The sequence below is a fragment of the Perca fluviatilis genome, chromosome 15, assembly GCF_010015445.1.
Source record: "Perca fluviatilis chromosome 15, GENO_Pfluv_1.0, whole genome shotgun sequence".
In the NCBI taxonomy this organism is placed as follows: domain Eukaryota; kingdom Metazoa; phylum Chordata; class Actinopteri; order Perciformes; family Percidae; genus Perca; species Perca fluviatilis.
Genome location: NC_053126.1, coordinates 33457720 through 33472491, shown reverse-complemented (window position 1 = coordinate 33472491; position 14772 = coordinate 33457720). Strand labels below are relative to the sequence as shown.

The 14772-nt window shown below is 40.9% G+C and overlaps 1 long non-coding RNA gene across 1 annotated transcript; it reads right to left on the bottom strand.

The window, feature by feature from the left end:
* Positions 1-11441: 11441 nt before the first annotated feature.
* Positions 11442-13949, bottom strand: LOC120574303. The gene is made up of 4 exons (XR_005641853.1): positions 13860-13949; positions 13140-13254; positions 11592-11714; positions 11442-11504 (listed from the first exon to the last, which is right to left on the bottom strand). It is a non-coding gene; the product is annotated as an uncharacterized LOC120574303 (long non-coding RNA).
* Positions 13950-14772: the final 823 nt, after the last annotated feature.

The window sequence follows — 14772 nt, the reverse complement described above, 5'->3', positions numbered from 1 at the left end:
AGCAGAACAGACTCCAGGACTGATCATTCCATCCAAAGAAACAGTCATCACTGCGTCCTCTCCTCTTGATTCCTCTGTAACTCACTAATATATCAACCTTTCCTCTCCTCTCGACCTCCCAGTAACAGTGACCAGTCAGACCCTTTCTACACAGAAGCTGAGGACAGAAGTCAAATCTTTCTGGATGATCATGATATGACTGATCTTCCTCCACATATGTCACCTTCCTGTTGTTGTCAGACAGTTTGAGGTATCTGTCTACTGTGGTTGTGTCGACTGTGAGTTCACAGGAATCTGACGGAGAGAACGACACAAAACACAGCTGCAGTTATTAACCTATCAGAATTTGATGATGACATCAGAGGGTTGAATGAGTGATGTCACAGTTTGATGAATGAAATTAAAAACACACTTACACTTCCTCAGACCTGGTGTCAACCATCTGTCTCCAGCAGGCTCCACTCTGAAAGGAGGAGGAGGAGGGGCATTACATCACTCTGACACACACAACTTCGTTCTAATCAAATGTAGGGTTGGAATTTACTCTACTTACTAATTTTATATTCATATTTGGGCTGTCAATCAATTAAAATGTTGTTTTATAGGATGGAGATGTCCGTCTCTAGTTCCTGATAAACTGATCTATAGGCTATATGAACGCTGTGTTATTCAAACAAAGCTGCATGAAATTAAAGCCCTACAGAGGGAAATGGATGAGATATGTTATAGAGTATAAATAACAGTTTGTGCCTATTATGTTTGGAAAATTATGAATTCAAGAATTAGACAACGATTTACAAAGTTTATGATGTCACCCAACATCTTCGGAATCCTGTTCTTGTTTTTAGTACTTTAGTGTTTTTAGTCTACTTGGCACTTTTGTTTAAAAATTGTATAGTACATATTGTGTAAACCATTGTAATGTGTTTGTCTGTCTGTAACTAATGTTGTGTATTATCGTTAAAGGAACACGCCGACCAAGAGGAACTTAGAGAAATAATTGGTCCAGACATCAGTGTACGTCTCTGAGCGATCACATGAGCCATGCAGTACCGGCAAATGGCATTTTAAACCTCTAGCTAACTAGTCTGCCGAAAGAGTAGATTAATGCTTCATCCACACACTCTTGTTACAGCGTAGAAAGCACATTGAGTTATCATTTTAGTTCCGGGAGATGTTATCCTTTAAAACTTCCTACACAAATATCTCCTTTTTGTTTATCAGTGTTTGTACCTGAGAGTCTCCAGTCTCCAGAGAGGATCCTCCAGTCCTGACAGTAGCTTCACTCCCGAGTCTCCTGGATGGTTGTAGCTCAGGTCCAGCTCTCTCAGATGGGAGGGGTTGGAGCTCAGAGCGGAGACCAGAGAAGAACAGCCTTCCTCTGAGATCAGACAGCCTGACAGACTGCAAACACACAGAACAACACACAGGAACTCTCTGTGAACATGTGGAGTCATGTGTTTGTTTTATGTTTGTTTGTTGTCCAAGTACATTTTGGTCCAGATTTAAAATCATCTGTGGTATTTAATTATTTAACAACATAAGTAAGCAATGAAAAATCCTCATCGAAAGCAAGTCTTGAAATTAATAATTATATAATTAATAACTACTGCCGAAGTTTATCGTATCAACAGACAAAATGCTACATGTCTGATTTTTAAATGGTCATCAGTTGAATAGGTTAATGCATCCTGACCTGAGAGTCTCCAGTGTGCAGTGAGGACTCTTCAGTCCAATAGAGATCAGCTTCCCTCCTGAATCCTGTAGGTTATTGTTACTTAGGTCCAGCTCTCTCAGACTAGAGGACTGGGAGCTGAGAACTGAGGACAGAGCTTCACAGCTTCTCTCCAACAGATTACAGCCACTCAGTCTGGAGAGACAACAGGAAACAAGACAGATACCATTTGTGTTTAAATGTTGAGTCTATACTTTTGGTATATTAAGTATATTAAATCCCTTTTCAGTTTAAATCCTTTTTTTTATTCTTAACAAGTTGTAGATAACTAATCAATACTGAATCAGAAATCAAAGTCACATGATATTAAAATATAAAGGATTTCTAGATCACAGCCACAGTTCATATCTCATGCTTTATGACGTGTGATTATAAATAAAAACAAAATACTTTGGAAACATTCAAAGATTTTCCGAAATTGTAAAATTTTAGACCTGACATGAGAAGGGATGTTTAAATTAAATTAAGCTTAAAGTTTATTGAAATGTCTTAAATTAAAGACAAACAGTAACTTGATCTGACAGTCTCCAGAGTGCAGTGTGGACTCTTCAGTCCAACAGAGATCAGCTTCCCTCCTGAATCCTGCAGATTGTTTTTACTCAGGTCCAGCTCTCTGAGACTAGAGGACTGGGAGCTGAGAACTGAGGACAGAGCTTCACAGCTTCTCTCTGACAGATTACAGACACTCAGTCTGGAGAGACAACAGGAAGGAAACAAGGTATTTATATTTAACTCCTGTTGAAATATAGCAGAGTATTTATTGATGAATAAATCACACTTACAGAGCTTTGTTGGAGGGATGGTAATGAAGAAGACAGATAACCCAAGTTTGATATTAGTAATCAGAGGTGCAGTGCAATGCACCCCTCTGTGCTTCCGTTGGAGCAGTCGCCCACTCATAGTCTAATAAGCACGGTGTCTGTCCCCCGGCTCAGATCGGTTAAATCAAAGGTAAACAAAAGATGCGCTATACTTAACAACCTAATTGGAATTAAAACGACTGCAATAGAACAAAATAGGAAAATTAGATGTGGACTATTAAATATTAGATCTCTGTCTTCTAAAGCAGTATTGGTAAACGAGTTGATATCAGATAATAACATTGATTTATTTTGTCTTACTGAAACCTGGCTGGGCCATGAAGACTATGTTAGTCTAAATGAAGCAACTCCTCCCAGCCATATTAATACTCAAATTCCTAGAGGCTCAGGCCGAGGAGGGGGAGTTGCAGCCATCTTTGATGCAAGCCTGTTAATTACTCCTAAACCTAAATTACATTATAACTCATTTGAAAGTCTTGTTCTTAATCTTCAACATCCAAAATGGCCAATGACATTACAGCCAATTATATTCGTTGTTATTTACAGGGCTCCAGGTCCGTATTCTGAATTTTTATCTGAATTCTCAGAGTTTTTATCATGTTTAGTCCTTAAATCAGACCAAGTACTTCTTGTAGGTGATTTTAATATCCATGTGGACGTTGACAATGACAGCCTTAGTACTGCTTTCAACTCATTACTGGATTCAATCGGTTTCAGTCAGAGTGTGCACAAGGCTGACGACTGTTTTAACCACACACCCTCGACCTTGTGCTGGCATATGGTATTGAAATTGAGGATTTAATAATATTTTCGCAGAATTCGGTATTATCAGATCATTCTTTAATCACTTTCGAATTCTTACTACCTGATTATATTAAATTAGATAAAAGCTCCTACACCAGATGCTTATCTGACAGTGCTATAGCTAAATTTAAAGAAGATATTCCAACAGCATTCGACTCTATGTCATGCCTTAACATAACAGAGGACCTGTATGTTAACCTCAGTCCCTCTCAAATTTATGCATTTGTAGACGGTGTTACGACATGCCTACGGACGACCTTAGACTCCGTCGCTCCCCTGAAAAAGAAGATGATGAAGCAAAGGAAATTAGCACCTTGGTATAACTCCCAAACTTGCAAATTAAAACAAATCTCGCGAAACCTCGAATGTGAGTGGCGTTCCACCAAGGTGGAAGAATCTCGTTTGGATTGGCAAGAAAGTCTCAAAACCTATAGGAATGCCCTAAGAAAGGCCAGATCAGACTATTACTCATCACTAATAGAAGAAAACAAGAACAACCCAAGGTTTCTTTTCAGCACTGTCGCCAGGCTGACAGATAGCCACAGCTCTACTGAGGCATCTATTCCTCTAGCTCTGAGTAGTGATGAATTCATGAGCTTCTTCAATGATAAAATTACAACAATTAGAGATAAAATTCATCACCTTTTACACTCAACTTCTAACGGTTCACCTTTAAACGCAGAGTCGTTAGAAATAAAGACTAGTCTCGACATATACTTAGACTGCTTTTATCCTATAGACCTTCAACAATTAATATTAAAGATATCCTCATCTAAGCCATCTACCTGTCTCTTGGACCCCATCCCAACGAGACTACTCAAAGAAGCATTACCTGTGTTTAACACCTCATTACTAGATATGATCAATATGTCTCTATTAACAGGTTATGTACCACAGTCATTTAAAGTAGCTGTGATAAAACCTCTACTGAAAAAACCCACCCTGGATCCTGAGGTCTTAGCAAACTATAGACCTATATCTAACCTTCCCTTTCTATCCAAGATCCTTGAGAAGGTGGCTGCTAATCAGTTATGTGATTTTCTACATAGCAATAGTTTATTTGATGACTTTCAATCAGGATTTAGAAAGAATCATAGCACAGAGACGGCACTGGTGAAAATTACTAACGACCTTTTAACTGCTGCAGACAAAGGTCTTGTCTCCATTCTTGTTTTACTAGATCTTAGTGCTGCATTTGACACTATTGACCATTCAATCCTGTTACAGAGATTGGAACACTTGGTTGGCATTAAAGGAATTGCTCTGAGTTGGTTTAGGTCCTATTTCTCTGATCGATCTCAATTTGTGAATGTTAATGATAAATCCTCCAAGTACGCTAAAGTTAGCCATGGGGTTCCTCAAGGCTCAGTGCTTGGACCAATTCTATTCTCCTTATATATGCTTCCTCTTGGCAATATTTTTAGAAAACACTCAATTAACTTTCACTGTTGCTCCGGATGACACCCAATTATACTTGTCAATCAAACCAGACGAAACCAGTCAGCTAGCTAAATTTCAAGCGTGCATTAAGGATATAAAATCCTGGATGACCTATAATTTTCTGATGTTAAACCCTAACAAAACTGAAGTTATTGTGCTGGGCCCTAAACACCTCCGAACTTCATTATCTAAAGATATAGCTACTCTGGATGGTGTTGCCCTGGCCTCCAGCACCACTGTTAGAAATTTAGGAGTTATCTTTGATCAAGATATATCCTTTAATGCCAATCTAAAACAAACCTCAAGAACAGCCTTTTTCATCTTGCTAACATTGCCAAAATTAGGAATATCCTGTCTCAAAACGCGCTGAAAAAACTAGTCCATGCTTGTTAGCTTCCAGGCTGGACTATTGTAATTCCCTACTGTCAGGTTGCTCAAATAAGTCTCTTAAGACTCTCCAGCTGATCCAGAATGCTGCAGCGCGTGTTCTCACAAGAACTAAGAAAAGAGATCATATTTCTCCTGTATTAGCTTATCTGCATTGGCTTCCTGTTGAATCCAGGATTGAGTTTAAAGTCCCTCTCTTGACCTACAAAGCTCTAAATGGTCTAGCACCATCATATCTAGAAGAGCTCCTAATACCCTATTGTCCCACTAGAGCACTGCGCTCCCAGAATGCAGAGTTACTGGTGGTACCTAGAGTCTCTAAAAGTAGAATGGGAGCTAGAGCCTTCAGTTATCAGGCTCCTCTCCTATGGAACCAGCTCCCGATCTGGGTTCGGGGGGCAGAAACTGTCACCTCATTCAAGAATGAACTTAAAGCTCTCCTATTTGATAAAGCTTATAGTTAGGGAGTGAGGAGTTGCAGTGTTCACCTAACTGGCCCAACTGCTTCTCTTCATAATTGTTAGATTAATAATACATAACAGAGTAGAGGGAGGCAGGCCAGCCAAGCCAGATCCGGCAGGGGGAGAGTTCTAAGCCCGAAAAAGCTACCTCTCCTTATGACCTGTCTCTCTTAGTTACCTGTTATAGTTACGCTGTTATAGTTCTAGACTGCCGGGGGACTTCCTTCCTTTGACACACTGAGCTGCTCTCTCCTCTCCCTATTACTGTTACTATTACTATTACTATTACTATTTGTGTGCAGCCCGTCCCAGAAATTCTTGTTACTAATCCTAGCTTCTGGGGAGTTTACTCCCCGGAGTCCTTATGCTTTTTTCCCCCAGCGTATTTCCTTGGAGAACGTTGGCACCAAGATCCTGGTTGCAGCTGTCGCCGTGGTCCTGCTGCACTCCCTGCTGAGCTCAGCGATGCCCTGCAATGTCATCCTGCGTCCTGCTGAACCCTGCAGCTTCCCGCTACATCCAGTCACTGTTCCATTATTAATGTGACTACTATCGCCACTGTTCATCACACCCCCAACCGGCTCGTCAGACACCGCCTACCAAGAGCCTGGGTCTGTCCGAGGTTTCTTCCCAAGAGGGAGTTTTTCCTCGCCACTGTCGCACTGCTTGCTCTTGAGGGAATTACTGGAATTGTTGGAATTGTTGGGGCTTTGTAAATTATAGAGTGTGGTCTAGACCTACTCTATCTGTAAAGTGTCTCGAGATAACTTATGTTATGATTTGATACTATAAATAAAATTGAATTGAATTGAAATTGAATAGATAACGTTTGTGTTTAAATGTTAAGTCTGGACTTTTGGTGATAGAGAATATAAAATCCCTTTTCTAAACATGAAAACTAATTGTGACTGAATGAGGAGTAAAAAGACATCCAGTATTTAAATTCACATAAATAATAATAAAACAATTCTCAATCTCAGCCATGGTTCATACTTTGTGCTTTACGACATATTATAAATGAGAACAAAATGCTTTGGAAACATTCAAAGATTTTCGAATTGTTAAATTTTAAATCCTGACATGAAAAGGGGGGTTTAAATGTAATAAGGCTTAACGTTTAGAGAAATATTATATAAGAAGACAAATTACGATTGTGTTTATATGTCGAGTCTGGGTGAGTATATGAAATCCCTTCTCGGCATGTTTAAATATCTGCTGCTCTACTCTCAACAAGTTGGAAACTTAATTGTGACTGAATTAAGCAATATTACACAGGAGGTTTGATTTAACGTCATTATTGGCATGGCAGTGATACGGTTAGGACCGAGGCGCTGGCGCCGAGGTTCGTAAGCATGACTGAAGTTATAATATGACATTAAATCAAACCCTCTCATGTAATAAAGTGATTATACAACAACGATTTCCAACTTAATAAAAGTTATAATCAACTGTATTCATATTGTGGGGCAATTCGCTCTCAAAATAAAAAAAGCAACAGAGACAATTTGTAGTCCCTCCCTGTTAAACGTTAGCCAGTCATCTTAAGCTAACGTTAAATTTTTAACGGTAGAGATCGTGGAATTTTCCAAAATGTAATAACTACCGCACATATAAACACCAAACTGCTTGGCTAACTTAATCTGGTTATAACTAAAATATCTACTGAAAGAAATATATTTTCATGGATAGATTTAGCTACAATATGTCCACGAACTTCATTATTGACGTGTCAGTTGCACAGCTGATGTGATCCAAACAGCTGGTGTGATCCAACAGCTGATGTGATCCAAACAACTGATGTGATCCTAACAGCTGATGTGATCCAAACAGCTGATGTGAATTATTCCAGTAACAGTTAAAGGGATACTTCAGCGATTAGCATTAAGCTTTATATCAATAGAAACCCGGTTGTATTTTCGAATGACCGTGCTTCCCTCCCTCATCTCCCCCCTGGTACGAGAGATAGCTATATTGTGTGTCTGGAAAAAAACCTCTGCTGATGCAAAAATTTTCATTTTGCATCATCATTCAAAAACAATACCGGGTTTCTACTTATACAAAGCTTAATGCTAATCGGTGAATGCCCCTTTAACTCCAGAGTGTTGTAAAAATGTTGTTTCATTCAATGATTCATTTCTCTTCCAACCATTCATCAAAACTAAGTCAGCAACAAAACAAAACAATCCATTGTATCAATATTGTTGGCTTACGTTACTATTTTTTTTATTTAGCCCTGGAAGTTACAATGTTGCCATGGAAATGGCGGAGTAATGTTTTATGTGATGCAACAGGTGTGCTCAAATGACTCTGGGATACATTCACATATTTTTTATGTTTACAAAGTATTTTTCAATACTATTTTCAAAGATTATTGTTCGTAATCTGACCTGAGAGTCTCCAGTGTGCAGTGTGGACTCTTCAGTCCAGCCGACAGCTGCTTCACTCCTGAATCCTGGAGGTTGTTGTTGCTCATGTCCAGCTCTCTCAGACTAGAGGACTGGGAGCTGAGAACTGAGGACAGAGCGTCACAGCTTCTATCAGGTTACTCAGTCTGGATAGACAACAGGAAGGAAACAATGTATTTAGTATTAACTCCTGTTGAAAGATAGAGTATTTAATGATGAATAAATACCACTTACAGAGCTTTGTTGGAGGCTTTGACCACTGGCAGCAGCCTCAGAAGAGCCTCCTCTGAAGCAGAGTATTTCTTCAGGTCAAACACATCCAGATCTTTTTCTGATGACAGTAAGATGAAGACCAGAGCTGACCACTGAGCAGTAGACATATTATATGTGGAGAGACTTCCTGAACTCAGGGACTGTTGGATCTGATCCACTAGAGAATGGTCATTCAGTTCATGCAGACAGTGGAACAGATTGATGCTTCTCTCTGCAGACAGATTCTCACTGATCTTCTTCTTGATGTACTCAACTGTTTTCTGATTGGTCTGTGAGCTTCTTCCTGTCTGTGTCAGCAGACCTCGTAGGAGGGCCTGATTGGTCTGCAGTGAAAGACCCAGGAGGAAGCGGAGGAACAAGTCCAGGTGTCCATTTGGACTCTGTAAGGCCTTGTCAACAGCACTCTGGTAGAAACGTGTCGATTTGTCTCTGAACACTTGGTGGTTGTTTGTTCTTCTGCCAGCAGGTTAACTCCAGAGTTGATGAATGTCAGATGGACATGAAGAGCAGCCAGAAACTCCTGAATGCTCAGATGGATGAAGCAGAACACCTTGTCCTGGTACAGTCCTCTCTCCTCTTTAAAGAACTGTGTGAACACTCCTGAGTACACTGAGGCTGCTCTGATTTCGATGCCACACTCTGTCAGGTCAGATCAGGTTGCGTTTCTGCAGCTGCTCAAAAGCCAGCTCAGCTCCTCCATCATACTTGATGTTCTTCACTTTGGACTGAACCACCAGGAAGTGGATGTACATCTCAGTCAGGGTCTTGGGCAGCTCTCCTCCCTCTCTGGTCTTCAACACGTCCTCCAGAACTGTAGCAGTGATCCAGCAGAAGACTGGGATGTGGCACATTATGTGGAGGCTTCGTGATGTCTTGATGTGGGAGATGATTCTGCTGGCCTGCTCCTCATCTCTAAATCTCTTCCTTAAGTACTCCTCCTTCTGTGGGTCAGTGAACCCTCTGACCTCTGTCACCATGTCAACACGATCAGGAGGGATCTGATTGGCTGCTGCAGATCGTGTGGTTATCCAGAGGCGAGCAGAGGGAAGCAGTTTCCCCCTGATGAGGTTTGTCAGCAGCACATCCACTGAGGTGGACTCTGTAACATCAGTCAGGATCTCAGTGTTGTGGAAGTCCAGAGGAAGTCGACACTCATCCAGACCGTCAAAGATGAACACGACCTCTTCAAACCTGCAGATTCCTGCTTCTTTGGTTTCACTAAAGAAACGATCAACAAGTTCCACCAAGCTGTACTTTTCCTCTTTCAGCACATTCAGCTCTCTGAAAGTGAATGGAAATGTGAACTGGATGTCCTGGTTGGCTTTGTCTTCAGCCCAGTCCAGAATGAACTTCTGTGTTAAGACTGTTTTCCCGATGCCAGCCCCACCCCCTTTGTCATCACTGTTCTGATTGGTTCATCTCTTTCAGGTGGCTTTAAGGGTTTAGGTCTTCATCGTGCCGATTATTGTTTCTAGTCTGTCTGGTTTCCTGGATGCTGTTTCAATCTGTCTGACCTCATGTTCATCATTGACCTCTGCAGTCCCTCCCTCTGTGATGTAGATCTCTGTGAACATCTGATTCAGAAGGGTTGGGTTTTCCTGCATCCCCTCAAACACACACTGGAACTTCTTCTGCTGGTTAGATTTGAGTTTACGCTTACCACCTGCAGCAAGACTTCCTGAATGAACACACGAAAAAGAAAATCTATAATTCAAAGAACATATTTCAACATACCATTTGTATATATGAATATGTTTTGGGCCATCTCTTGAGACATTAGTAAATGTCTCATTCATCCAGCATGTTAAATCTGCTCTGCAGACGGTCAGCCAGCTCCTCCTGCTTCATTCTCCTCAGGAAGTGCAATGTGATCTTCAGAAATGCCTCTCTGCTGCTCCTCCTCTGCTCTTCATCCTCACCATCCAACACCTCCTCATCCGCCCTCTGACTCTCTAAGCATTCTGGGTAATCTGGACTCAGAGCCTTTTGGATATTCTTCAGCTCGTTCTTCACAAAAGTGCCGATGTCCTCCTCCAGTAGCTGGAACAGAAGATTATATGAATGACAAATCAAACTGAAATCATGGCAGCAAACATCAGATCCATGTTGGACAGACTGACAATCCACTGGTGCAGCATGGAGAGGATTGTGAACAGAATAGATGTAAAAGTAGTTGTTGTACATGTACAGACCATAAATATGGAGTCCAGGTATGTTTGATGCTGCTGGGCAGACTGACCACTCTTCATGGACACACAGCTGGGTTCAGGTTCTTCCAGATTCCTCCTGAACGAAACACAAGATAAATTCTGCACTGCACCCACAACACACTGAGACAAAACCTGTCAGTGGTTTATTACATCGTCTGTACAGTATATTCGTATCCAGATAGTTCTTGTTAACTTTGTCAAGGAAAGATAATCAGTATTTAATTTAGACATGTTTCAAAGCTGTATTCAGGGCAATGTACAGCACAGGCTTGAATATGATGCTGTGGGGGTGAACATGATGATGGAATAGTAATGCTAATGTCTAATAAGGATAATATATGCAAGGACTTCCAGATGGCAGAACTAGATTGGTAGCCCTCAACAGTGTTGTAGCTACTCAAGTTGTGTTTTGGTCTCGTCTCGGTCTCTCACAAAGGATTTTATTCTACCACCGGTCAAGACTAAATTGCCTAAATATTTTCTGATACATACTTAGGTAATGCCAGCTCTGAAATGTTCCACCAAAAATTTACCATATTAGGGCATACAAATACATACAAATATGTATAAAAAGAGAGTCATAGACATAAAATAGGGCACTTGAGGTAAAATATAATATATATTGTAGAAGACAGGTGTACACCAAAAATAAACAATGTGAATAAACTGTCATTTTACATTTTACTATTTGTTGTAAACTTTGAAAGTGAGACTGGGTTAAAGTGAGCTGACAGGACACATGCCGTCACCGTCCATTAAAATACTTTTTAAAAACATCTAAAACCCGGAGATCTCACAATAAACAAAAACACATCATTTTGTTTTCATCATAAGTTTGAAATCTTCACCTTTGATCAACAGAGTGGCGTCCATCTTTGAAGAATACAGGATTACCCATAGACCGGTCACTCTTCATGGACACACAGCTGGGTCCAGATCCAGGTCCAGGTCTGTGCTGCTTCTCTGGGCTGAAACACAACACACACAGAGCCTTGAGTGTGAATAATGATGGTGGAGTGATCTGATTGATGGACAGTTACAGATTGTCTTCTCACCTCTGAGCTTTGGTCTGGCTGTCATGTTCCCCACACAGAGTGGTTTTAGAGGGAGGGACTCCCTCCTCTCTGTCCTCACACTGACTCATAGCAGAGTCCACACCTTCATCTGGAGAGGAAACACTGAGAGCAGCAGTCCAATCATTCATCAGCACATTATCACTCATTCATCCCTCACATCATTTCTCCTGCAAAAAAGCTAAATATCAGCAGCTGGTCCTCTGATTGGCTGCTTCTGTTTCATATCCGTGTCAGTTGAATCCTTTTGGCTTATTGGACTGTTGCTCAGACTAAAGAAGCAGTTAGAACACATAACTGAACTCTGGAAACTACTTAGGGCCGTTTCTCATCACTTTATCACATTTCATTCACTCAACACGGAGAACTGATCAACACATGGATCAATAGTGGTTTGTTATTGAACAGAAAAGATGCTGCTGGTTCTCATTGGTCAGTGGTGAGGACAAATCAGAGCAGAGGAAGTTGTTGTCAGCTGCTCTACTTCTATCAGTCCACTAGATGGCCTCATGGAGCTGTTTGGAAGATTAAACTGCTTCATGGAAATCAGAGCTGAATGTCACTTTTTGTGGCGAAAGTTAAAAAAAATGACCTCCTATGTCCTTTCCTAACCACTTCTCCTTAACCCCAATGTTAAACATCATGAAGTCAAGGAAAGATGTGAAGGAGAACTCAAAAGGAATTAGGAAAAGACAACCATGGTGCTCAGGGAATCCGACTGCACTGACACGGCTATGTAACTAAATTCTAGTGGGTCTGCTGGTAAAACTACACTGTTCCAAAGATGGACACAGAATCCACACCTGGATACTTCACTCCGTGTGTTCTCACCATGTTGTTTCATGCTGGCTCTATAAACATGGACAACACGGTGGAAATATTACTTCATCTCTGTTTTTATTTTGCATCTTATTCTGCATGAATTATGTCTTTTAATGTGAAACACTCACTGCATGTCATTTAGTTATTATAAAGCATGGAGCTGTAGGCTGTTTCTTGTATGAAAGGTGTTCTGCAAATAGTTTATTATCATGCTCACCCTCCTGTCTGCTCATATTTATCCACATGAATCCTGATTAGTATGATTGTATGAAAACAGACAATTCAAACAGCTCTTATCATGGCTGCCACTTAACTACTTCAGGGTCATTTCACTCTGTTAGGAACCTTCCTAAACAAAAAGGACTATTGGACCGCTGCCCTGGATGATTCAAAAGAAGAAACCAGAGAAGCTGCAGAAATCAGCTGGAGGAAGTGTAGATCACTGTCACCACTGGAGCTCTTCCCTCCAACTATTCTACTCCTTTCTGATCTGCTTTTCCTCCTCTCCTTTTTTTTTTTTTTTTTTTTTTTTCTTTTCTTCTTTCTCCTCATCCCCTCCTCTCTCTGTCTCTTTCTCCTCCCCTTTCATCTTCCCCTCCCTCCTCCACTCCTCCCCCTTCCTCCTCCTCTCCACCCCCCTCATCTTCCCCTCCCTCCCTTCTGTAAACTGGTTGTCTTTTGTTCCACCACTGACTAAAGTCAACTCACCTTTAGACTTTAATTTAGATTTGAGTTGTTTTTCCAGCGAAGAGTCGAAGCACACGAGGAAACAGGTTTTAAAATGTCGTCTCTCCTGCTCAGCTCCTTTTTAACACAGAAAAACCTGAAGAGAAAAGTACAACAGAAAGTGTCTCAGACAGTTGAATTAAGAAAAGCTTGACTAAAACCTGCTGATTAATGTGCACCGTAAAAAGATCATGTTAAAAACAAGTTCCCATTAGATTACAGTAAAATCTAAAACATTCTTCTACAGATAGTGGCTGTGGAGAAATCTACAGACAGACAAAGTGGAATAAAATAAATGATTTCTTTCCAATAGTCTGAAAGAAGACATGTTATGGAAGATAAATAGCACAACATCTATAGATTGAAAAACTGTTTTTGCCTGAAGTGTAAAACCAACTTGACTTTAAAAGACGTCAGAAGAGATGATTTTCCATGCTGATCCTATAAAGTGATCCCTGCTGAGTCATAGTGCTCGCCCACCTGCTACCTGCCCCTCCACATCAATAAGAGTCCTGACAGACCCCAGATCAAATCTTCTCCTTCATTCAAAGCAACACTTCATCTGGACTTCTCTCTGCCTGCTCACTCAGGCAGCCATCTTGTTTCCCAGCTTTAAACAATCACACATTCACCATCAATTCAAACGTTTCTCCAACCACAACAACCAAAGATGTCATCTCAACCAATAAAAGCTCCACTTACTGAACTTTCAGCCATGAACTTCATCAGTGTGCAGCTCTCTTCTGTCCTCAGCAGGTCTGTGTAGAAAAGGAGCTTCAACTTCAACTTCCAACAGACAAAGTGAAATGACACCGTTTCTTATCATTAACCAAAGAGTGTGTGTCCTCACTTCACTATGAAATTATGCATTCTGACTGGTTAGACCACGAGCCAGAAAAAACTAATGTGGGTGTGCATCCGAAAAACTGGGTGTGTCACATTTGATGAGGTTCCAACCCCACATATACCCGTTCTCACTCCGAACTCGTAAAATATGGACGTTTGGACAGTGGCTTTCAGCGTCTGAAGCGACGAAAAAAGTGTTTGTATAATGTACTGGGGAGAGCAGCAGCTACACAGGGGTTTAGTATGGAGTTATATTCCTATCTTTAATCAAGAGCGCATTCTTTCAATTTGAGAGCATTTCTCACTGATATTACGTTCAGATTTTGTAATAATTTCCCTCAAAACCTTGCTCTCACACTCAAATAGTCACTGCTCGCGCTTGGATTTGCTCTGCTTGTGCTCAAAGTTTGTGCTCGCTTGGATTTTCTCTGCTTGTGCTCAAAGTTTGTGCTCGCGCTGGGATTTGCTCTGCTTGCACTCAAACTTTCTGCTTGGACTCAGATATGTTGTTGTTTGGACAGATTTCCTGCTCTCAGCTTTGAACCTTCTCCTCGCACTCAGGCTGATTCTGCTCACTTGCAAAGTTTCTGCTCTCGGATTTCTCCTGCGCCTTGGATTTTTGTGTGTTATAACCCTATCAAAAGTCAACAACCAATAGAATGCCAGCTGTAGTGTTGACCAATGAAATGATCCCAACCCCGTTGAGGGTGCGTTCACTTTACTTTAGAACGTCTGTTGAGGCCGGCTGCACTGTAACCTGACTGTAACC